General features: G+C 41.9%; 1 protein-coding gene and 1 long non-coding RNA gene across 4 annotated transcripts in view; one reads left to right on the top strand and one right to left on the bottom strand.

The window, feature by feature from the left end:
* The window catches only part of LOC308184887, a 36,294-nt gene extending 30,493 nt beyond the window's left edge, over positions 1-5,801 (top strand). For all 3 annotated transcript variants that reach the window (XR_013943002.1, XR_013943003.1, XR_013943004.1), the window contains one exon: positions 1,717-5,801. This is a non-coding gene — a long non-coding RNA (uncharacterized lncRNA). The remainder of the gene's footprint in view (positions 1-1,716) is intronic.
* Positions 1-24,597, bottom strand: part of LOC308184794 (collagen and calcium-binding EGF domain-containing protein 1-like) — a 198,871-nt gene that overhangs the window by 40,103 nt on the left and 134,171 nt on the right. The gene's annotated exons all lie outside the window — the stretch shown is intronic.

The raw sequence follows: 24,597 nt of genomic DNA, 5'->3' as shown, positions 1-24,597 counted from the left end.
AGGTGTTGATCCCATCATGTTCATCAGAAACAGTGGAAGGTCCTTAAAGTGTTGTAACCGCATTAGGATTTAGAAAGAACTGTTATACTTTGGGAGGCGTAATGCATTTCTTTCACAGGGGTGTAAAAAATGTCAGTGGTAGTATTAGTATAGCATGGGACAATAGATGGGATGATTCCTAGGACTTCCATTCTTTTCTCTATTCTGATCTTGCAGTAATTCATTTATGAGGATTTGCATCCCTGAGGGAGAATAGAGAGGCTGGAAAAGCCTATGTGAGGGATAAGGATGACAGTTATCACAAGGCAAAGAAATGCTTTAATGAGTTATGTCTTACACTGTACCTTACCATTAACTCACATTTTCTCTTAAGTTCATTCTGATTGTGGGATCCTTTCTTTTTATTGAGTTGTCTTTCTTTTCTTTCCTGGCATGGAATTTTGTTGTAGAAGTTCTTAGGTTGAAATTAAAGATGCTGGTGTCTATGACTAGGTAGGTCCCAAGAAGTCTACTCATACATAGCAATAGACCTTAAGAGAAAAACTAAGTGTGTGGAGACAGTGTGTGTCCCATGTGGATCCACCAAGAATTGCACGGATTTTGGAGACTAGTGGTGTTGAGAGTTGAAAGCAGAACAGTATCATATCACAGAAGTGCAACCTTTGTTTTATTATACAGAAGTTTTCTAGTCCACTATACGCATACTTCTTGTATTGGCCTCACTCCGACTCTGGCATCTCCTGGTGTTTATAAAGATTAAAACTGTTAAGAGAACTTAAAAAAAAAGTAAAAAAGTAAAATACTTTTTAAAGAAACTACTGTTCAGCAACACCATAGGAACTCCTGAAAAACTACTACCTTTATTTGATATTTCTTGTCAATTTTCTTGTCAAAATTCTTACCTAGTGCTAAAGTCAAGATTCCAAATCATGAATCTAACACACACACACACTTGATAGTGATTAAAAAAGCAGAGAAGTTAATTCTTAACTTTGTTGGATTTCAAGTTTCTTTATTCTTTGAAGTGTATATCAGTAACAAAAAAATAAAGTGGAAGAGGCAACTCTCTGATTGGCTTTAAATGATGACATATCAGGAAAGGTGAGGGGGAAATCAAATGTAATGTTTCTGACAAATGGCAGGCCTTTCAGTTCACCTGTAAGAGGTTTAAAACTTTTAGTAACTGTTTAGAGGTGGCCATATGATAGCAGTTTATAAGCAGATACTCAGATAGTGATATGCATCTGACATCAGCTATAAAGACTTTTTGCAGATTAGTAATAGTCATATAGATTACCCACCACAGATGCTCTTGGATACTTTATCATGGCTGGTGAGTTACTTGAAGATTTGTCAGATTTTTCACAGTTTACTGAGCATCTATTACAAAGTGTTAAAAACATCAAATTACTTAAGACAGTATTCCCCTTACAGGGCAAGTTGTTTTGCATCCCAGATGCACTGTCCTATCTAGACACCTGAATCTTTAATGCTCATGTGCTCATCTTTATTGACATGGAAAGTCACAGGCTTCATTCACTATTCACATGCTCAAATATTTGTGAATAATCCTGTGTTATCTTGTTGGATATTTACCTAAACCAGGAACTGATCGTATCCAAACTTTAACCTACTGCTTTGGTATTATGAAACACCAATTTGTTTCACAATGTGAATACACTCAAATAAGCAAGGTTTTTAAAAATTCTATTTCAGATCATTCTAGATGGAACCACAGGCAACCCGTAGCCTGCTCATGACAGGTACCACACAGCAACAACAGCACCACTGGGGACTCACCTTCCCTAAATGCCTAAGATGTCTCATCAGAACCCAGAGGAAGGAAATCAAATGAATTTTGCTTTGTAACTTTTAAGCAAAGATTAATTTTAGAGACAGCTTAAGTTCAATACATTGGGAAAGAACTTGAGATGCGCTTTTGAGGATTCCAGTCAGCCTGCTTTGCACTGAGATAAGAATGACATGATGGCGTCCAGTATTCAAGAAGTGTTAAAAAGGCTTCAGATTTTAAAGTTAACTATACTTAGATGCATTATTAAAATAAGGAATTTTATAGGGAATCAATTTTTATTCATCATATTGATGGATAAAAATATATAACCATTAATTAGTAATATACCTGAAAGAATATTTGTTATTTTTTGACTTTTATTTAAAAGATACATTTTGAAGACTTTAAATTAGGCTTCACTGAAAACATTTATTTAAAATTGTCTGGTAATACTCAGCATCCTGTTTGTAAGTACATACAAGCAGAATTGTGAGTGGCAGTTCAGCATGACAAAGGCCAATAGAAATCAACATTCATAACTAAGCAAGTGTTTTTTTGTGTTTGTTTGTTTGTTTGTTTGTTAATATGTGGAGTTGTAGACTGGTTGTAGAATTTTGCTAAAGGGCAAAGAACCAAGATCTGCTTTTACACCCATGAGCACCAGGAGAATCGAACATGAAGAACTGCAAGCAGAATTTCTAGGGGTCATCTGAGCTTTAAAATCTATAAGTGTATCTGTTTGCACTTATGAATACCTTTTTGCTTGCTCAGAACAAGCACTGTTAACAGTCCATTTGATATACACAAATGCCTGGACAGTATAACTAGAGATCTGCATAAAATCTCTTATATGCATGAGAATATCTAAGATTATTTATGCTTTATTATTAGCTGTAGATATCCCTAAATGGCATCTTGTATTGAGATGAATATATTATACAGTCAAATACGTGCAATAATCCAAACAGTGCCAAAGACCTAATCGCTCTGTAAAAGTGATTCCACAAACTACTGCCCACTACCTAACCATTCTCATGAAGAATTAGAAAAATAAATTCTCTGTAATGCCACCTGTGAATTAAGACTTTCCAGATCCTTCATAAGCCTATGCACAGTGCAGGCACCATTTAATACTCTGTGCTTTCTATTCTTTCTGTCAACAGAGAAAGAAGGTGTCTGTAGTCATTCTGCTGCAACTCTCTGCTGCCTTGTATCTTGTTGGTTACCAAATATTATTTCCTGGTCATTCTCAGAGCTGAAAAAAAAATGTTCTGAAATATCTGAAGTCCTTTTAATTAAGAAAGTTGTAATGATTTCTCAACCTTAAAAGCTGCATCACACCTGAAGACTCAAGTTTCAATTTAGTCTTCCCATCTGAACATATATTTATGAAGTTGGAAGAATTCCAGCTTCTGGAATTCTCATTGCCCTGTCAAGATTAGCATCCAGATGAAGCTGAACTAGCATCTGGATTACGCTGAATCTTAAACAGACAGCCAAAATTAGCACTTGTCTGACATCTGGATGACAGCTTGAGTAGGACTGGACTTTTGCCTTCAGGAAAAGGAAAGTCCTTCACAACAGAACATCTGTCTCAAACAGCAAAGCACTGGGACTCTCTTCAACTCTTCAGTCTGCTGATAACAAAAATGTTCTTTCCATGACTAGCTGTACATGGTGTCCCTTTCTATCAGCCTCACTCCTGACCACAACAACATTTTCATTACTGACCTTCATATTTCATTGCTGCAACTCATACTCAGGAACAAAGCTTCATGTTATAAAAATTTCAGCAGTTGTAAAAAACAGCAGTCCCATGTATTTAGCAACAGGTCACGGTGAGAACTTTGCCCTGGAGTTCAGCTGGTTATACACCGAAATTAGAGTTTGATTTCAAAATCTGCCCTGGCAATCAACGTGTTCCATGAAATCAAATTTAGGCACCAGAGTGTCATGATATCCCACAACCTCTAAATTCTACTACAGCTATAAAATTATTGGGAAATAAGGAGCATTCCAGAGCAGGTGCAACAGAATTTTTGCAGACAAATGACTTAAAAACTTTGTAATTTGCTCTCACAGCATAAGGAACAAAGCTTATGATGAGTCACAAATAAATGCTCTTCTGAGCTGCCTTTTCCCAAGATCTTATTATACATACACAAGTATGCGCACACGCACACACGCTCACATTTAAAAATAAAGCTATGTCTCCTACAAGCTGAGGAGGAAAAGAGATATTTAAATATTTGGAAGAGTTTGGATACTGTAGTAATAGTAGACAGATAAATATATGTGCAGACATATTTATGGTATGAATTTTTACTCTTGATATCCTAATCCGTTATTTATTCTATTTAGTCTCATTGCACTAAATTTCATTTTTTCTCAAGACTGAAGGTATGCTAATATGTAATACATTAACTTGGTTTTGAAAATGTAAAGTTTGTCACTTTATGACTGCTGGAGCAACAATTTCTATGCCTAAATAATAAACAATTTTCTTACAGCTTTAATTTCCATCTAACTAATTATCTTACTGTGTGTCCAAATCAGAGCTTCCTACAGACTGTTCTTACCCATGCCACTGTATTTCTAGCCTGTTTTCCTAAGGAAAAAAGATTTAAACAGTTGTATACCCTACTCATCTGTCTGTCAGGCCCAGTTGAGTTTTGGAAAAATTTGCCAGGAGGTACAAAGCTCCAAGACAATTTAAGTTCTTCATGAAAATTGGCAGTTTTGGGGTAACACAACTAAGATAAGGGTATCCTTCTAGGAAACAGTCTCAGGGTAAACTTGGTATTATTTTCTGTGAGGCTTGTGGGGCTGAGTGTTGTGTTCCTGGTTCTGAACAGGGAGGAAGGAGAGAGGAAAACCAGGGAAGGGTGGATACCTGTGATTACTGTGGTCTGAAGAGTGGAATAGAGACATTTCATATAGCCCAAATCCATATGAAACTAGACATCACTAAATATGCTGTTCATGGAGCAATTTGTTCTATGCTTTTTCAGATGAATGTTTTTATTTATTTATTTATTTACAGAACATACCTTCTTAACACAACATTTCTAAAAAATTCCAGTGATTAATTTGTATATAGAGAGGACGCAGAGCTGGAAATTCTTAGGTGTTAGTACAGGAATAATAATCAAAAGGAGGGAAAACTAACAATTCCTAATAAAAGGATATATATGCAGATATCTGCCATTAAGATGATGACTTTCTGGCAAAATTTACTTGGATAGGATAGCCTAAATGACTTATTCGACTTTCTTTACAGAAAAAAAAACCAACTGTTGCATCAAAACTCTTTGTATCTCTTCCTAAGCCTCTTCATTCTTTTTTTTTTTTTTTTTTTTTTTAATGTCGTGATCTTTCATGACCTCTGCATAACATTTGGTAAACTGTATGAGGTGAAGAGTTTGGTAATATCTCGAATGAATGAATGAATGAATACAGGGAAAACCATTAGCACACTTGCTACTGCTTTCAGTGATGCTGACAGTCTGTACAAAAGAGACAGGGTGGGAAAGAGCATCCTCTGTACTCTACATGGGTTTTAGAGGACCTAACACTGGAGCATGCTGGCGGGAAAAACGGGAAAAAAATACATTGCCTGTTCTACAGCAGTTGTCTGTCTAAAAAGTGGAGTTCAGATTCCAGTGTCATTTTTCACAAACACTAAATTCATTTGTAGAAAACAATGTGTCTGCATGTTCGAGTATATTCAAATTGCTTCTGAAATGTTGAAATCAGTTGTGTTAGCCCACTTCAAGGATGATGTAGATGTCTTTGCACAAAGGCTGAGAAGAAAGGTAGAAAAGTAAATTTCTCTTAATTAAGACATTCTGGTGAAAGTGTGGATAATAAAGCTTGCTCTTTCTCATTGGCTTTGTGTGAAAATGTTTAATAATTTGTATTCATAAGAATAACTACATTTATTTTTCTTGTTCTGAAGCATCCTTTAGTTTGGAATTTATGAAGCAAATTATATGTTCCAGCTATGTAATCACTGATGTAAGGAATAGTCCAGCAATTCGTGCCACTAAGGGGTGTGAAGGGTTAACATTGAGGCCTGGGTTTAGGCGAGAAGAGAACAAAGGGATTTCTTCAGAGAAAAACTGCTGACTTTGCACGGACGTGCAGTAACTTCTGACAGCCGGCCAAGAGACCACTAGATAAGGAGGAAGAATATGAGCCTCCCTGTCCGAGCGGCCCCCGAGAAACTAACAGAGACTGATAAGCAGGCGCATCTGGGAGGACTTCGGATTCGGGAAACCAATTATAATAACCCTGCCTCTTCTAGAAGTAGTAATGAATATGTATTAGCCTAGGAGCATAAAAACCAGCCGCCTTACGTAACAGGTGTGCGTCCTGGTGGAGCAGAGACTCCCGGCGCACCCAGCGCTGTTTGCTTGCCTCTATTCGTTTAATAAATTGTAAACTTTGATTGTAATCCTACTTGGGACTCAGTCATTTATAACACTGATGAGGATACATACATTGCAAGCAAATTGTAAGCATACGTGGATGGAATCTGGGATGAGAAATTCAATAAGAATATAACTACTAATGTATTCATCTACCTGCCTTGTAAGATTCTGATGTGTTGAATGTGACGTTCTCTGAGCATTAGTCTGGACTTTTCCTCTGAATAGTCAGAATTAACAGCTGTGGTCATCTGAGTTCACAATCTGAGGACTCGGTTTTTCAAAATAGTACCTTGATGGTCTGTTTACCTCCTCCTCTATGAATGCAACTAATCACCGATAGCATTATCATTTTCAGATATCAGTGGTAGTTACAGGCATATGAAGAAAGTTGTATTAGTTAACTATATAACTGGTTATTAATTAAATAATCACAAGAAGTCATTACTCAGACTTTAATAAGGAGTAGAAATGAAGAAGTTATGGCCCTAGACCATAACTGCAGTAGAACTAATAGTAAATTATTTTGGATGAAAAAAGGCTACACTTGGACAACCATGTAAAACTGCTGGCACAGTCATGCACTGCCAGTTTTCCAGCTAGTGTAACGACAGGAAAAAACTAGTTGTGACTTAGAAATTATTCCAGAGACATTGTTTTGTAACATAGAATAAATGCTTCTAAGTTTATTATATAGTGTGTTTTTGCTGTTGTTGCTGTTGTTGTTTTTTAAGTCCAGATTGGTTTTCTATGGATTTGTGTCATGAAATTTACCTGTATTATAACTCCTTGATGTCTAAAATGAATGTTAATTTGAAGCATTTTCCTTGCTGCAGGCAGTACTGAGGTGTCCTTTATCATATGGGATATTTAAGTACTCTGTGCCCATAAACAACTTTGGTTGTGGTCAGCCACAAGACTGGAAATTTTTTACAGTGCAAATTCATCTCTGCTCCATACTCATTTCTTATAAGAATACCAGGCTTAAATGCCTGCGCTTGTTGATTTAATTCTGCATGAACCAATCTGTCCCTTAATGCACTGGATGTATCGCTCTGAAGTCATTGAAGACAGGAGATAATTCATGTCATAAGTCACAAACATGAATATAATTCAGAATGAGTAAAGTGTCATTTTACAGATTCTTGTATCTTGTTCTGGTTTATCCAAGTGTATGTTCAAAGAAAACCTGTAGTGAGGTTGAGGTTAAGTAATGTCTTAATAAATGTTTTGGAAGTAGGCCCATCTACAAAGTAAGATATGAATTGTAACATTCCACAAACTCTATTTTATGTGTTATGGAAAGTTTAAACCTTTTACCAAATACAGAATGGGGTGTCATAAGATCTCTGTACCCCTCAGCTAGTCTGTCTGAGACTTCCTTTTGGCAGTCCTCTTCTTGGATGAATCACTTTATATTCTGCCCCTCGGCTCTGCTTCCAGAAAATTAGGATATCTTACGCCATTTTGAATTCACACTTTAAAATACATATTTTCATATTGTATGCTTATAATGTTTGCAGTGGGCATTAATTCAAAAGAACCTATCATGGCCTTTACTCTGAGGCATGTCTTCAGAGTAAAATGCTGCTCCATATTCAAGCGTGACAAGCGTGGTTGAAGCTGATTTGGTTTGTGAACAATGATCAAAACAGTTCAATATAAATAGGTAATGTGTGAAGCACAGAATCCTAGAGCAAACCAATTGTCAAGTAAGTTATAAAGTAGATACGATGCAGAACAGAGCCATAAATTTGCAAAACCTCTTATTTCCATTTGTTCTCTGGGATCTCATATTATCTATCGCTTCGTACAATCTAGAAGTTAATGGTTATACAGAATGAGGCATTTTCTGGTTAGCAAGGGAATTAGTTATGGTTAATTACCCTCTGGTAATCTAGTTTGTGGTAGCGCCCTTCAAGGCTAAGCTAATCAGTAGATAGAAAATCCTACTACCTGTCAGTAAACCGTCAGTAAAGACTGGATGCAGCTCTTGTATTGTTATACAATAGTAGGGAACAGCAGAATGCATTTAGCTAGTTGGATTTCCTAGGACTCTCCTACTTAAAAGTCCCATAGAAAAGCGCTGCACTTACAGGTAAAAAGCTGCTGCTTCAATCTGCCTGAACAGAGAGAGACATAACTTCCCCCAGGGGAAGACCAGGCATGAGATGATTAATTAGAGAAATGTGCATAAATGCAGCATTCAGTGTAGATGTACTACATGTGAAAGAGAATACCTAGTAAGGCAGTTTTTCATAATGGTACAAAAAAACCACACCAATATTTTCAGGTAGCTCAGGATCGATTACTTCATTTTTTTCCCCCTGGACTTGCAAAACATAAACTTGCTCCCCACATATGTATTCACAGTGCTGCCCACACAGGTCTTTCCCAAAGCCTGCTTTCACTGCATTGCCTTTTGCTTTGCTTCCACAAACACTGCTATAAATGTATTAAAGACTGGAATAGTCAGGAATAAAAGGTGGACTTTTCAAACTACACGTTTCTCATCAGAGTCTCCTAAGGTGCAGTTGTTACTCCTTTCCAAAGGACCTGTCTAACTTTCCAAGTCCTCCTCATCAGACAGGCCAGTTTAATCACGAGACAAGACCGCTCAGCAGTGAGCAGATGTCCGGCTCATGCTTTCCAGAGCATGGTTAGTACCAAGTCCTGTCTACGTGAGCTAAAACAGAGGGCGCCACCGGCTTTATTATTATACAAACTGGTAGCAGAAAAAGGGGAGTGCAGGTGTGAGAAACACTCTGTAGCCAATAACTTAGGCTCAGGAGAGGATCTCCGTGAAGTAGCAATTTCATTCGCGACTGCAATGGCGGGCGTCCCACAAGCAGGAGCGCGCCTACTAGTCACATAACACAGTTTATATACTTTTTTTCTCGACGACCAGGACCCTCCCCTGTTTCCCCACTGAGTGGGTAATCCAGGTTCACAATCTATCCGGTGCTTCAAAGACACATTGAGGTGGTAATGTTTCTTACACAGTGATTTCGGCCTAATTGTTCTAAGGCTTCTGGTTCTCTGCGTTTTACAAGGTAGTCTGCTAAGCTTTCTTATCACTGCAAGCACATCTCAATACCACATTCCTTACCTTTAAACAATGTAACTCTGCAAAAACAACATTTCTATTCCCACAATTCCCCCCTTTTCTTCTTCATAAATTGTTGATTTTTGCAAAACTTTTCTCTAAGGTGTAATTTGGTAGATATCTTCCTCTTCTTCACTTTCTTTGCTTTCCATCTCCTCTAATATCATCACCTTATCTGAGTAAGGTGGTGGCTCCATGGTCATTTGTTTCAATAGTGCAGTTTCAGTTAACCACTGTAGTAGTCCTTTTACACAGGGGATAATGCAACAACCAACGGCTGTCAAAACTCCTGCTACTAGATCAAGGATGTAAATACAGACACTACCATCCCTTTCCATTTACCAAACCAAGATTCCAACCATCCGGTGATGGAAGTGCCTGTTCCTAATGTTTCTGCCATTTCATTAGCAAGGGCGGCAAGCCCTTCCAATGCTCTAGTTACTGTGCCATCCGGGGCAGTATTGTTGGGGATAAAAGTGCAACAGTGGTTGCTCAGTATCACACAATCACACACACCGCCTTTCTAATTGAACAAGTGCACAAGTGCCTCCCCAATTAGATGGTAGGGTGGACCGTAAGATCTTCCCTCCACAGTACCACAGTACCACCAGAGATCTGCCCTGGGGATCTCAAGTCTTGAAAAGTTTCCCATCAAGTCCTCGGTAGCATTCAAGGTTCTCGTGCACAAGGCAAAGTCTCCCAGATGCCGGGTAGCACTCACACCCTGCCGTGAGAGGCAAGCTGTATGGTTACCTAGAGCTGTAGAGAATGAAGGGGGAGCCCTGATATTGCTATCACGCAAGGAAGGGAAGAGCAAAGAGAGAGACTAACAGGCCTCATTTCCCCAGGCAGTCTTTTCTTGGTACAGGGCAATCATATATCACATCCCCTGGGAATCCTTGGTCCACCCCAATGGGAAGGGCACTATCTGGGCAATCAGTCATCCCGAGGCACAAGCATAGCAATTGCTATGGTTGAGACTCTGGACAGTATTTTTGACCCATTCTATCCAGGCATTCACATCCCCATACCCTGTTTCAATCTAAAATGTTTGAACTGCCGCATTTCAAAGAGGGCCTCCTGTTTTCTCTCCTGTTTTCTCCTTGATTTTCAGCTATAGGTAAGCATACAGCTTGCCTCTCACGGCAGGGTGTGGGTGCTACCCGGCATCTGGGAGAATTTGCCTTGTGCACGAGGACCTTGAATGCTACCAGGGACTTGATGGGAAACTGCTCAAGACTTGAGTTCCCCAGGGCAGATCTCTGGTGGTACTGTGGAGGGAAGATCTTACGGTCCACCCTACCATCTAATTGGGGAGGCACTTGTGCACTTGTTCAATTAGCTATACCCTGCAGCCTGGCATTTGAAAGAAAAACATCACATGTATCCAGAAGAAGTAGAAGAAGCTTAGGAGTATCACTCGATGATAGAGTCTACATAGATTCTATTAGGGGTGCCTAGAGGAGTTCCCGACGAACAGGAAGCCAGGAATCAAATTGCTGCAGGGTTTGAGTCACTGTTCTGGTGGGTAACAATCAATAAGAATGTGGACTGTTTAATTACATTTATTATAATCAGCAGAGATTCATAAATTATACAAGGGATGCGATAAGACGAATCTCTGAACAACTAGATGCCACCAGCAAAATGGCTTGGGAATACAGAATAGCATTAGATATGATGCTCACGGAGAAAGGCGGTGTGTGCGTGATGCTGAGCAACCATTGTTGCACTTTTATCCCCAACAATACTGCCCCGGATGGCACAGTAACTAGAGCATTGCATGGGCTTACTCCCCTTGCCAGTGAATTCGCAGAAACATTAGGAACAGGCACTTCCATCACCGGATGGTTGGAATCTTGTTTTGGTAAATGGAAAGGGATGGTAGTGTCCATATTTGCATCCTTGATCGTAGTAGCAGGAGTTCTGATAGCCATTGGTTGCTGCATTATCCCCTGTGTAAGAGGACTAGTACAGTACAAAAACCTGCTGTTGAGCAGCAGGTTTTTGTTTGTTTGTTTTCGTTTTCATGGATGTTCTCTCACAGAGACATGGACCATGCTGCTCATGGCTTGGCTCTGGGCAGAGGTCGGCCCCTTTGAGGCAGGATGAAATTGTCCCGTATCTGCTACGGGGAGGCTTCTGGATTCTTCTTGCGGGGGCTGCCACTGCAGCCCCCCCCCCCCCCCCCCTCCCTTGCCTTTGAACCCAATACACTGGGGCAGCTAGGTCATTACTGACCAGTGAAGTATCAGGGATTAAATTAACTAATGAAACCCTAAAAAGTGATGGGGGTAGAAGGGGCTGGGGTAACAGTGCCACTTTTGGGGGATACCAAGCTGAGACTAGGGGATAAAATGATCTCTGGGCAATTATTGTATGTACCCAAGACAGGGACTAACTTGTTGGGAAGGGATTTGATGATGAAATTGGGCATTCAAATAGTAAATTGTTAGACTGGAATAACAGTGTTATTAATGGAGTGCTCTCAGGCCCTGAGAGCAAAGATATATTCACCTTTGACTGGAAAGACTCTGAAGTGGGAGCGGAAGCAACAATACATATGGACAGTTTTACCTCAGGGGTTTACAGGGCCACCAATTTATTTGGGCAAGTTCTAGACTAAATTTTGGAACAATTCCAACCTCCAGAGGAGGTGTTACTGTTACAAATATGTGGATGATCTTTTATTGTCAGGACAGGAGAAAACAGTTGTGAAGGAAGCTACTAACAAGCTATTCAACTTTCTGGGAGAGCAGGCCTTGGGAGTATTGAAAAATAAATTACAATATGTAGAAAGAGAAGTCAGGTATTTAAAGCATCTAATGTCTGAGGGAAAACAAAGAATAAATCCAGAGAGGATTCAGGGAATTGTTGAAAACAAAGAAAGAACTAAAAAGTTTTAAGAGAAAGATTTTTTTAAGGAATCAGGAGCCACGAAGTCTGAGGGAAAATGGATACTCCCTGATGGGAGAGAAATGCTGAATAAAGCACCAATGAGGCAAATATTAATCTTTTACATCAAGAGAGTCATTGGGAGGTGCAAGCAATGTGTGACGTAGTGCTAAGAAAGTATGTCTGTGTAGGAATATACACTTTTGTGAAGCAAATATGCAGAGGACGTACCATATGTCAAAAGATAAATAAAAAGGTCATCCGTAACCCACGTAGAGGGGGACGGGAGCCAGGGATTCGACCTTTCCAAAGTATACAGGTAGACTTTACTGAGTTACCTAAAGCAGGGAGACTTAAGTACTTGTTTGTCCTAATTGACCACATGACTGGATGGGTGTAAGCTCTCCCCTCTGTATCTGCCACTGCAAACACGGTGGCTAAGGTATCACTGGAGCAAATAGTCCCTAGATATGGGATAGCTGAAAACATTGATTCAGATCAAGGAAGTCATTTCACTTCACAAGTACTGCAAGGGTTAATGCAGGCCTTAGAGACTAAGTGGGATTTTCACACCCCCTGGCACCCCTCCTCTTCTGGGAAGGTGGAGCGAATGAACCGGACATTAAAGAAGCAATTAACTAAATTAGTGTTAGAAACACAACTTCCTTGGGTAAAATGCTCACTCCTCCAGGTTCAAATAGCACCAAGAAAGGATATGGGAATTTCACCATATGAGATGCTGTTCGGATTCCCCTATCTGGGCAGAAGGGATGAGATACCGCAACTCGAAACAAGAGAGTTTTCTTAAGAACTCTATTCTGGGGTTGTCCTCTTCTTTGTCATCTCTCAGGACCCGTGGGCTGTTGGCTCAAACCCCACCTTTGGAATTCCCCATTCACCACCATCACCCAGGAAACTGGGTCCTGATTAGGACCTGGAAAGAATCAAAACTCCGGCCTGAATGGGAAGGACCATTCCAAGTACTACTAACCACTGAAACAGCCGTAAGAACTGCGGCAAAAGGTTGGACTCACTATACTCGAGTGAAAGCAACGGTCAACCCTAGTACCTGGGAAGTTGTTCCTACGGAAGACTTGTTGAAAGTTAAAATCAAAAAGGAAAATCTCATAATAGACTCTGAGCAGGATAAAAGCTTACAATTGTAAACTAACCTTTTATTTTCACAGATAACTAATGAGTGTGACTTGCGAGTGAGAGAAAGGACTGGCCTATAGCGAATCGAAGTGCTCCCAAGGGGTTTTTCTTCTAGTAGTAGAGTACATATATCTTATTCTTTGTATTGATAATTATTTGGAAACTTAAGGGTTAAAAATAATGACAGGGAAAAATCAACTATTAATTTTGTTTCTAGTGATTGTAGGCCTCAGAGAAGTCCTCGGTCAATTGGCAACTTGGAAAAGGCATGACCAGATAATAGTAAGATGGGATACCCCATAAAAATATGGGTGACTGTGGCAGAGGATTATGTACCACAGTCCGTCATGTTTGATGCTTGCGAGGTGTTAGCTTGTGGAGATTTAAATGCCCAAGGACAACTGAGCAGAGAGAATAAATAACTGGGAGAAACCCAACAGCCAGATTGAGAATAGTTGTATGGAAACAATCCTCATTTCCATCAGAGAAAGGGAGAAACTCAAGGAGAAAACAGGAGAGAAAACAGGAGGCCCTCTTTGAAATGCGGCAGTTCAAACATTTGAGATTGAAACAGGGTATGGGGATGTGAATGCCTGGATAGAATGGGTCAATGTCCAGAGCCTCAACCATAGCAATTGCTATGCTTGTGCCTCGGGACGACCGATTGCCCAGATAGTGCCCTGCCCATTGGGGTGGACCAAGGATTCCCAGGGGATGCGATGTATGATTGCCCTGTACCAAGAAAAGACTGCCTGGGGAAATGAGGCCTGTATGTCTCTCTCTTTGCTCTTCCCTTCCTTGCGTGACAGCAATATCAGGGTTCCCCCTGCATTCTCTACAGCTCTAGGTAACCATACAGCTTGCCTCTCATGGCAGGGTGTGAGTGCTACCCGGCATCTGGGAGAATTTGCCTTGTGCACGAAGACCTTGAATGCTACCAAGGACTTGATGGGAAACTATTCAAGACTTGAGATCCCCAGGGCAGATCTCTGGTGGTACTGTGGAGGGAAGATCTTACGGTCCACCCTACCATCTAATTGGGGAGGCACTTGTGCACTTGTTCAATTAGCTATACCCTGCAGCCTGGCATTTGAAAGAAAAACATCACATGTATCCAGAAGAAGTAAAAGAAGCTTAGGAGTATCACTCGATGATAGAGTCTACATAGATTCTATTAGGGGTGCCTAGAGGAGTTCCCGATGAACAGGAAGCCAGGAATCAAATTGCTGCAGGGTTTGAGTCACTGTTCTGGTGGGTAACGATCAATAAGAATGTGGACTGGTTAATTACATTTATTATAATCAGCAGAGATTCATAAATTATACAAGGGATGCGATAAGAGGAATCTGAACAACTAGATGCCACCAGCAAAATGGCTTGGGAATACAGAATAGCATTAGATATGATGCTCACGGAGAAAGGCGGTGTGTGCGTGATGCTGGGCAACCACTGTTGCACTTTTATCCCCAACAATACTGCCCCGGATGGCACAGTAACTAGAGCATTGCAAGGGTTTACCACCCTTGCCAGTGAATTGGCAGAAAAATTAGGCATATTTACATCCTTGATCATAGTAGCAGGAGTTTTGACAGCCATTGGTTGTTGCATTATCCCCTGTGTAAGAGGACTACTACAGTGGTTAACTGAAACTGCACTATTGAAACAAATGACCACGAAGCCACCACCTTACTCAGATAAGATGATGATATTAGAGGAGATGGAAAGCAAATAAGGTGAAGAAGAGGAAGATATCTACCAAATTACACCTTAGAGAAAAGTTTTGCAAAAATCAACAACTTATGAAGAAGAAAAGGGGGGAATTGTGGGAATAAAAATGTTGTTTTTGCAGAGTTACATTGTTTAAAGGTAAGGAATGTGGTATTGAGATATACTTGCAGTGATAAGAAAATTTAGCAGGCAACCTTGTAAAATGCAGACAACCAGACTCCTTAGAGCAATTAGGTGAAAATCACGGTGTCAAGTCAAATAAGAGAAGAAACATTACCACTTCAAACAGTAAAAAAAGTCGAAAGAAATTTGAAATTTAACAGGCTGGCAACTGAAGGCCATGCATTGTCTGTGAAGCATCAGATAGATTGTGAACCTGGATTACCCACTCAGTGGGGAAACAGGGGAGGGTCCTGTCATCAAAAATTATATAAACTGTGTTTTGGAATGAGTAGGTGCGCTCCTGCTTGTGGGATGCCTGCCATTGCAATCGCGAATAAATTACTACTTCACTGAGATCCTCGCCTGAGCCTAATTTATTGGCTGTGGAGTGTTTCTCACAGTATGTAGTGTTTGACAGAGCTATTTTTTGAATGAGTTGGGAAAGTTGAATGAGCAGGGAAAGAGGATGTAGGCATTATCTAAGTAACAGTCTAGAAGTTTTGGTATATTTGCTGTGGTGTTTGGTCAGTTTCCCAAGTATCGGGAAGGGGGGCGGACGGAGGGGACAGCCTGCTCCACCAGGGGCCTCTCCACAGGCCCCAGGAGGGCTTCGGCTCCGGCGCCTGGAGTGCCTCCTCCCTCTCCTTCTGTGCTGACTTTGGTGTCTGTGGGGAGGTTTCTCCCTCCTCTCTCTTCCAGCTGCTGCTGAGCAGCAGGTGTTTGTTTGGTTTTTTTGTTTGTTTTCGTGGATGTGCTCTCACAGAGACATGGACTGTGCTGCTCATGGCTTGGCTCTGGAGAGTGCTGAGCCCCTTTGGAGCCGGCTGAAACTGACCCTTATCTGCGACGGGGAGGCTTCTGGATTCTTCCTGCGGGGGCTGCCACTGCAGCCCCCCCCAGAACCTTACCATTGAACCCAGTGACACCAAAGTCAGCGCAGAAGGAGGGGCAGGAGGCACTCCAGGCGCCAGAGCCAAAGCCCCCCCGCGGCATGTGGAGAAGCCCCTGGTGGAGCAGGCTGTCCCCCCCCATCCGCCCCCCTTCCAGATACTTGGGAAACTGACCAAACACCACAGCAAATATACCAAAACTTCTAGACTGTTACTTAGATAATTCCTACGTCCTGTTTCCCTGCTCATTCAACTTCAAAAGGCTCTGTCAAACACCACATACCACACCTTTAACACCTTCAATAACCCTTTTTAACACTTCTTTCTATCTTTCTCCAGCCTGTACTTTCACCAAAGTCTCAGTCATTGGCCAACTTCCTTCCATACCTTTCTCCCTCCAGGATGCTGAAACAGCATATCAGTATAACATATTTCATCCCATTTTCCTTCTCTCTTCCTCTTCTGCTCCGGATATTCCTATTTGAAGTGGCCAGCGTGGCCACACTTAAAACATCAAAGCCTGTCCCTGCTAGGATTCAGGCTGCAACATACGTAGGGTAGCTTTCCTTGCCTGCCATTCCTTCATCTCTCTTCCTCTCCTTTCCATCCTGGCCCTGACTCCCCCTGAAGATTTTCTTCCTCTTTCTCCAACCCTCTGCCTCACTACCTGCTACACTGTCAATACCATTAGTTTCGCTCTCTGCTTTTCCTTCTCATCTCCCCTCCTGACATACACCTTCAGGGCCTCCTGCAGGAGGGCCCCCCCACAGTGACTGTTCACTACATCCCCCCACCTTCTGGAGCTTTTTCTGTGCATCTTGCCAGGCTTTAATCACAAAATGAACTTTCAAGAGCCCTTGAGCCCTGAGTCCCGGGTCCTCGGGACTCACCCCCGAGCACTCCCCCACCCTGACCCCAAGTCTCCCACATGACCCCTGTGCTGCCCACTATCACCAATCCAGCCAGGATCAGCAAGTGGGTATTTCTGCTCTGCCAGTATTACCCCCGGTCCTGGAGGATGAGCTCCTTCCCATTCTTGTATAGCAGCTCTCCTCTTGATCATTCTCATTTCTTCCCCTGTAAACAACATACTTAGTACAGGCATCATTTCCCCCCAAGAGTATAAGTTAGGTCCTAGGAACTGGTCTAATTGTTCAGTTAGCCTGAACTATTTCCAGCGACTTTCTATACGAGCCTCTTTCCAGCTCCGGTGCACCTATTTCCAGCGACTTTCAGTACGAGCCTCTTTCCAGCTCCAGTGTACCTATTTCCAGCGACTTTCTAGATGAGCTTCTTTGAGCGGCTTGCTGAGTTTGGCTGAACCTATCTTCATTAGGTGATCAATGTCCCTGTTCCTGTCCTGCGTCCCTGTTCTGTTAGCCTGTCCCTATTTATTCATTTTCTGTTTTTGTCCCTGTTCTGTTAGCCTGTCCCTGTTCCTGTTCTTCAGGTCCCTGTTCCTTTTCTTTATGTCCCTGTTCCTTTTCTTCAAGTCCCTGTTCGGGTGCCATTTGTGGCGTAAGGTCCCCACGGAAACCAGGGTTCTTTCAGGATCAGTAACTGCTACTTCTTTATTGATGACATAACTTCCTTCTCTCTTACTGAGGTCCTAACTTCATCTCTCATATTGAGGGCATAACCTCATTATCCATGTTGCCTCCCATACTGAGGACAGGCTCCCTTCTTATACTGTGATATATGGAGTGATAATTCATGTCAAGAAGATGGCTGATGTTAATAAAGAAGGGGGAGATGTGGGAGTGTGGCCATGGGGGTCGACAAGCCCCATGGTTGGTGATAACATCGGACTCTTAACGATGAGGCTGTAAGGAATGGTCCAGCGATTCGTGCCACTAAGGGGTTTGAAGGGTTAACATTGAGGCCTGGGTTTAGGCGAGAAGAGAACAAAGGGATTTCTTCAGAGAAAAACTGCTGACTTTGCACGGACGTGCAGTAACTTCTGACAGCCGGCCAAGAGACCACTAGATAAGGAGGAAGAATATGAGCCTCCCTGTCCGAGCAGCCCCCGAGAAAGTAACAGAGACTGATAAGCAGGTGCACCTGGGAGGACTTCGGATTCGGGAAACCAATTATAATAACCTTGCCTCTTTTAGAAGTAGTAATAAATATGTATTAGCCTAGGAGTATAAAAAATTAGCCGCCTTACGTAATGGGTGTGCGTCCTGGTGGAGCAGAGACTCCCGGCGGACCCAGCGCTGTTTGCTTGCCTCTATTCATTTAATAAATTGTAAACTTTGATTGTAATCCTATTTGGGACTCAGTCATTTATAACAATTGGGGGCTCGTCCGGGATGGTCTTGATTCCTGAATTCTGACTTGATCTAGGAGGGGCGCCCCCACCATTTGGTGGCTCCTGTTCGAGTCAGGTCGGGGCTAATGCCATCTCGAACCTGAATAAGGGCAAGCAAAGATTTAGATTTTTTATGAGCTCCCTTTTGCCGGCTGCAGCACTATATTTTGCCCCTAATTTTGCGCACGAAAATCCGAACGAAGACGACGGAGTCGTAAGTATTTAAGCCGTATACCATTCGGTTGGGTGGGATTCGGTTGCCTGTGTGTGTGTGAGAGTGTGACTGAGATGGAACGTAATTCCGAAGCGATTGTGGAGGTCTTCTAACCGCGGTTCCAATCTCCCGCGAGGGACTTGGCCGGTGAAGGACCGAAGCGATTCCTATAGGATTCGTGGGTGGGTGATAGGTCCTAAACCCCCTGCAAGACACTCTCACTAAGGCAACCAAGGGCTGTAGGAATTGCCACAGTAAAATTCCTAGATGGGTCAGACAAAATCGAAGACCCGGGACCAGAGAAAAGGGAGCAAATTACCAGACATACCACCAGAAAGTCCATTAGGGATAATGATTACAAATTGGAACGATAGAGGCCCCAGAAAAGGAAAAAGTAAATTAAAAACGATTCAGTATTGTATGATAGAATGGCCAAAGGAGCCTTTAAGACCACGTGTCTTTTGGCCGGTTTTCAGATCTTTTGAAGACTGGGTTTGCCAGGCTTTAAATCTACATGTTAACTCAAAGGAACCTTTTTAGCCAGGAGGAAAGTGATTATGCAGGATTATGGATCAGGACTTCACGTCCTTTTCCAGCCTCAGTATTTACACTAAAAACAGAGGAGGAGTTTGAAGAAGGAGAAGAAAAACGGGAAAAAGAAAAAGATGATAAATGGGAGCCATTAGATAATTTACCACCTCTATATTCTAACAATCCACCTCCGGCAGTGGCCCCACCTCCGGCAGCTGTAGTATCTCCACCGCCGACAGCACCGGAATTAGACCGACCTCCGGCTGCATGTACAAGAAGTAGGACTGCCACATCTGAGGGAGCTTCTCTATATCCCTTAAGAGAGGTACCCCTGGGAGGCAATCAGGGAGGCATTGGGTTTGTGGCAGTCCCCTTAAGTACCACAGATGTAAGGAATTTCAAGAAAGAAATGGGGGCCTTATTAGATGACCCCCTCGGAGTAGCTGAAAGACTGGACCAATTCCTAGGTCCCAATACTTATACCTGGGAAGAAATACAGTCCATTTTAGGGATCTTATTTACTGTCGAGGAAAAAGGAATGATTAGGCAAGCTGGAATGAATGAGAATGTGGGAGAGACAGAATCAGGCAGGACCCCCAGGAGACCAAAAATGGCCAAACGTGGATCCCCACTGGGATCATCAACAACCCCAAGGAAGACAGAATATGAGGGATTTGAGAACATTAATCATACAGGGAATAAGGGAAGCTGTTCCCCGAGGGCAAAACATTAATAAAGCATTTAATGAGCAACAAGGGAAAGACGAATCTCCAACAGAATGGTTGGAGAGATTAAGGAGAAGTTTACAAATGTATTCTGGAATTGACCCGAATACAGTGGCTGGAACTGCACTCCTTAGAACGCAATTTGTAGCTAAATCCTGGGGGGACATAAGAAGGAAATTAGAGAAGCTGGAAGATTGGCAAGAGAGGGGATTAGAAGAGTTACTTAGGGAAGCACAGAAAGTATATGTTAGGAGAGATGAGGAAAAACAAAAAGCAAAAGCTAAGATTTTTGTAGCAGCAGTAAGAGAAAGTGAGCGAGATAAGACTCTGTCCGGAGAAAGGAGGGAGAAGAGAATAGAGAAAGCCCCTAGGGGGCAGTCTTGTCGAGAGAAATACACCATTCCCGCTTGTTACTATTGCAACAAGAAGGGACACATTCAGAGGAACTGTCGTAAGCGGGAACAAGATGAGAAAACATTCAAAGAAGAATAGGGGTGTCAGGGGCTATATCTTCTGGGGACGTCAACATCAACGGAGCCCTTGATAAAACTACTAATTGGTCCCCATAAAGAGGAAGTTTTATTTTTAGTGGACACAGGAGCTGAAAAATCTACTATTCAAAAACTTCCAAAAGGAGTAGAGGAAGGGACCAATTATATGTCAGTGATAGGGGCAAAAGGAGAGCCTTTTAGAGTGCCTGTCTTGAAAAATGTAAAAGTAGAAACTGGGAAGAAAACTTATGTTAATGATTTTCTTTTGCTCCCTGAAGCGGAGTACAATTTACTGGGGAGAGATTTGATTTTAAGATTGAATTTGAGCATTCAAAGTCAAGGGGACGAATTGCAGATTAAATTATACACTTTGACACAAAAAGATGAAGAAGTCATTAACCCTTTAGTATGGTATAAGGAGGGGGAGACTAGAAGGATAGAAATGGACCCCATAAATATTCAAATAATGGATCCCCATCGTCCAATCCGAGTCAAACAATACCCTATACCAATGGAGGGTCGAAAGGGGTTAAAACCTGTAGTTGACAGACTTCTGGAAAAAGGAACTTTAGAACCGTGCATGTCGCCTCATAATACACCCATCCTCCCCGTAAAAAAATCGGATGGGTCATACAGGATGGTGCAAGACCTGAGAGCTGTAAATCAGCGAACACTCACTAAATTCCCTGTGGTGGCAAATCCTTATACTTTATTGAGTCGCATATCTCCCAAACATACCTGGTATAGTGTAATAGATCTGAAAGATGCATTTTGGGCCTGCCCTCTGGATGAGAGATCCAGAGATTATTTTGCCTTCGAGTGGGAGGACCCCGAAACGGGACGAAAACAACAATTCAGATGGACTGTGCTACCACAGGGGTTTACAGAGTCACCAAATCTATTTGGACAAACTTTAGAAAAAATTTTACAAGATTTCACGTTACCTAGGGGGGTCAAATTATTGCAATATGTGGACGATCTATTAATAGCGGGAGAAACTGAAGAGGGAACCCGAGAAGCTACTATCAAATTGCTAAACTTTTTAGGGGAAAGGAGATTAAAGGTGTCTCGATCGAAATTACAGTTTGTGGAACAGGAAGTAAAATACTTGGGGCACTGGCTGAGTAAGGGGAAAAAGAAGTTAGATCCTGACAGGGTATCAGGGATTCTATCTTTAAGACCCCCCACAAACTAAAAAGGAAATTCGGCAAGTATTGGGATTATTAGGATATTGTAGACCGTGGCTTGAAGGCTACAGTGAAAAGGTCAAATTCTTATATGAGAAATTAACTAATAACCAGCTTAAGTGGTTCACAGAGGATGATCAGAAATTTGAGGAAATAAAAAGGGCTTTAATACAGGCACCTGTATTGAGCCTTCCAGATCTGGAAAAACCTTTCTATCTCTTTGTAAATACATCGAACCAAACAGCATATGGAGTTCTCACTCAAGACTGGGCAGGGATTAAGAAACCCGTAGGGTATTGCTCTAGGTTGCTTGATCCAGTAAGTAGAGGGTGGCCTGCTTGTCTTCAAGCTCTGGTCGCTACAGCATTATTAATAGAAGAAGTTAGGAAGATTACCTTTAGTGCTCCTTTAAAGGTGTATACTCCACACAATGTTAGAAGTGTCTTACAGCAAAAAGCAGAAAAATGGTTAACGGATAGTCGGATCCTAAAGTATGAAGCAATACTAATTGACTCACCTGACTTAGAACTGAGGGTAACCTCTGCTCAGAGCCCAGCACAATTTTTGTTCGGAGAACCACAGGAGGGAGTACAACATAACTGTTTAGAGGTAATTGAGACCCAGACAACAGTGAGGCCGGATTTAAAGGATGCTGAGTTGGAGAAAGGAGAGGCACTGTTTGTAGATGGCTCCTCCCGAGTAGTGGAAGGGAGGAGGAAATCAGGATATGCAATAATCAATAAGAACTTAGAACCTGTGGAATCCGGACCTTTGAGCCCATCATGGTCAGCTCAGGCTTGTGAGCTGTATGCCCTATGTAGGGCCCTGGAACTATTAAAAGGGAAAAGTGGGACGATATATACAGACTCTAAATATGCATATGGGGTGGTCCATACTTTGGGAAAAATTTGGGAAGAAAGAGGTCTAATTAATACTCAAGGGAGGAATCTTATACATCAAGAGTTAATAATAAAAATTTTAAGGGCATTAAGAGAACCAAAGGAGATAGCAGTGGTACATGTAAGAGGACACCAAAAGGGATTGGATTATCGAATCAGAGGAAATAATCTAGCAGATAAGGAGGCCCAGGAAGCAGCCCTGAGGACTCAGGTTGTTAAAATCAATGTGATACGAGAGGAAGAAAGGCGAGAAAGAGGAGAAAAGAAATTTACCCCTGAGGAACAAGCAAAATTGGAGAAAATAGGGACTAAGTTAGAACAAGGAGAATGGACACTGCCTGACGGGCGAGAGATATTGCCAAAAGCCTATGCGAGGCAAATACTGGAATGTTTACATGCACAAACACATTGGGGTATGAAGGCATTAAGCGATCATTTCCTTAAACAATTTGGTTGCATTGGAATTTTTGAAATAGCGAAACAAATTACACAAGGTTGTTTAACTTGTCAGAAAATAAATAAGAAAGTGTTTCGACAAGCAGCTATGGGAGGGAGAAAAACAGCTTATAGGCCTTTCGAGAAAGTACAAGTTGATTTCACTGAATTGCCCAAGGTAGGGAGAATGAAATATCTATTGGTAATCGTAGATCATTTAACACAATGGGTAGAAGCTTATCCTGTAGCACGAGCTACTGCACAGACAGTGGTAAAAATTTTATTGGAACATTTAATACCAAGGTATGGGATAATCCAGTACATTGATTCTGATCAGGGCACACACTTTACTTCTAAAATAATAAAATTGTTGTGTCAATCATTAGGTATTCAGTGGGAATACCACACTCCCTGGCACCCACAAAGCTCAGGGAAAGTAGAAAGGATGAATCAAACAATAAAACAACAATTGACTAAGTTAATGATCGAGACACAGCTGCCCTGGACGAAACGCTTACCATTGGCACTTTTAAACATAAGAACTAAACCACACAGTGAGACTGGATTATCATCATATGAAATGTTATATGGTATGCCTTATTCTCAAGGGATGCCCCTAGGGAACAATGTAATTGAGGATCATAGTATCCAGAAATACATAATTACCATTGGAAGGAGATTACAGGAGCTAAGAGAAATTGGGATGATGACTCAGACACCACCTTTAGGATTTGCTATTCATAAAATACAACCAGGAGACAAGGTCTTAATAAAAACCTGGAGAGAAGAATCATTGAACCCCCGATGGGAGGGACCGTACCTTGTTTTACTTACTACTGAAACAGCTGTGAGAACAGCAGAAAGGAGTTGGACCCACGCATCCAGAATAAAAGGACCAATAACTACCGAAGCCTGGAGGGTTGAGTCCACTCCTGGGGAACTGAAACTGAGACTAAAGAGGAACTGATATCCCAGCAATGAGGTTCTGCATGAATTAAGGGCACTGGATAAAGAGGACAAGGCTGAAGGGAGGAAAGGGAGAAGGCAAGACCGGGGTAGGACCCTCCACTGCGGTGTGTATGGTCTACCGAGGGAGGCAACCCCTACGGGTATTGACCGCCGAGTGAGAGGGCCTCGACTGGACTTCTCCCGCGCTAAGATCAGGTTGTCCTGAGAAAAATAACATGAGAACCTTTTAAACCCATAATAAAACTGTGATTAGTTTTTCCAGGAGCTGGATCACCCCGAAGGGCTGAATGGTAACACAAGCTCTGAAAGCGGGCCCAACCCCATGATTGAAGGCGTTTCCCACACTCTCAAGATTGGACGGCGAAAAAGGATAAGAAATGCTATACTTCCTGGTATTGTTTTTACAGGGGCAATTGGGCCATGGGCAGGAATGGAGGAATAACTTTTTCACTTTGGGGGGGGAAGTGGCTAAGGCCTTTAACCTTAGTAACTGCTGGATTTGTGGAGGACCGGGGGGAACTGAAAGTTGGCCCTGGGTAGCAGGCCCAGTTGAACCCAAGTGGTGGGTCAGTAATTTGAGCGAAGTTCATAATGGGATGCAATTTTGGAAAGAGGAAGGAGGCCCATGGCAGTTGCACTCGTCAGCTCGGGGTGTATATTGCTTGAACAGAACAGGA

The sequence above is a fragment of the Anser brachyrhynchus genome (assembly GCF_964034855.1).
Source record: "Anser brachyrhynchus genome assembly, chromosome: W".
In the NCBI taxonomy this organism is placed as follows: domain Eukaryota; kingdom Metazoa; phylum Chordata; class Aves; order Anseriformes; family Anatidae; genus Anser; species Anser brachyrhynchus.
This window is presented reverse-complemented; position numbering and strand designations above follow the sequence as displayed.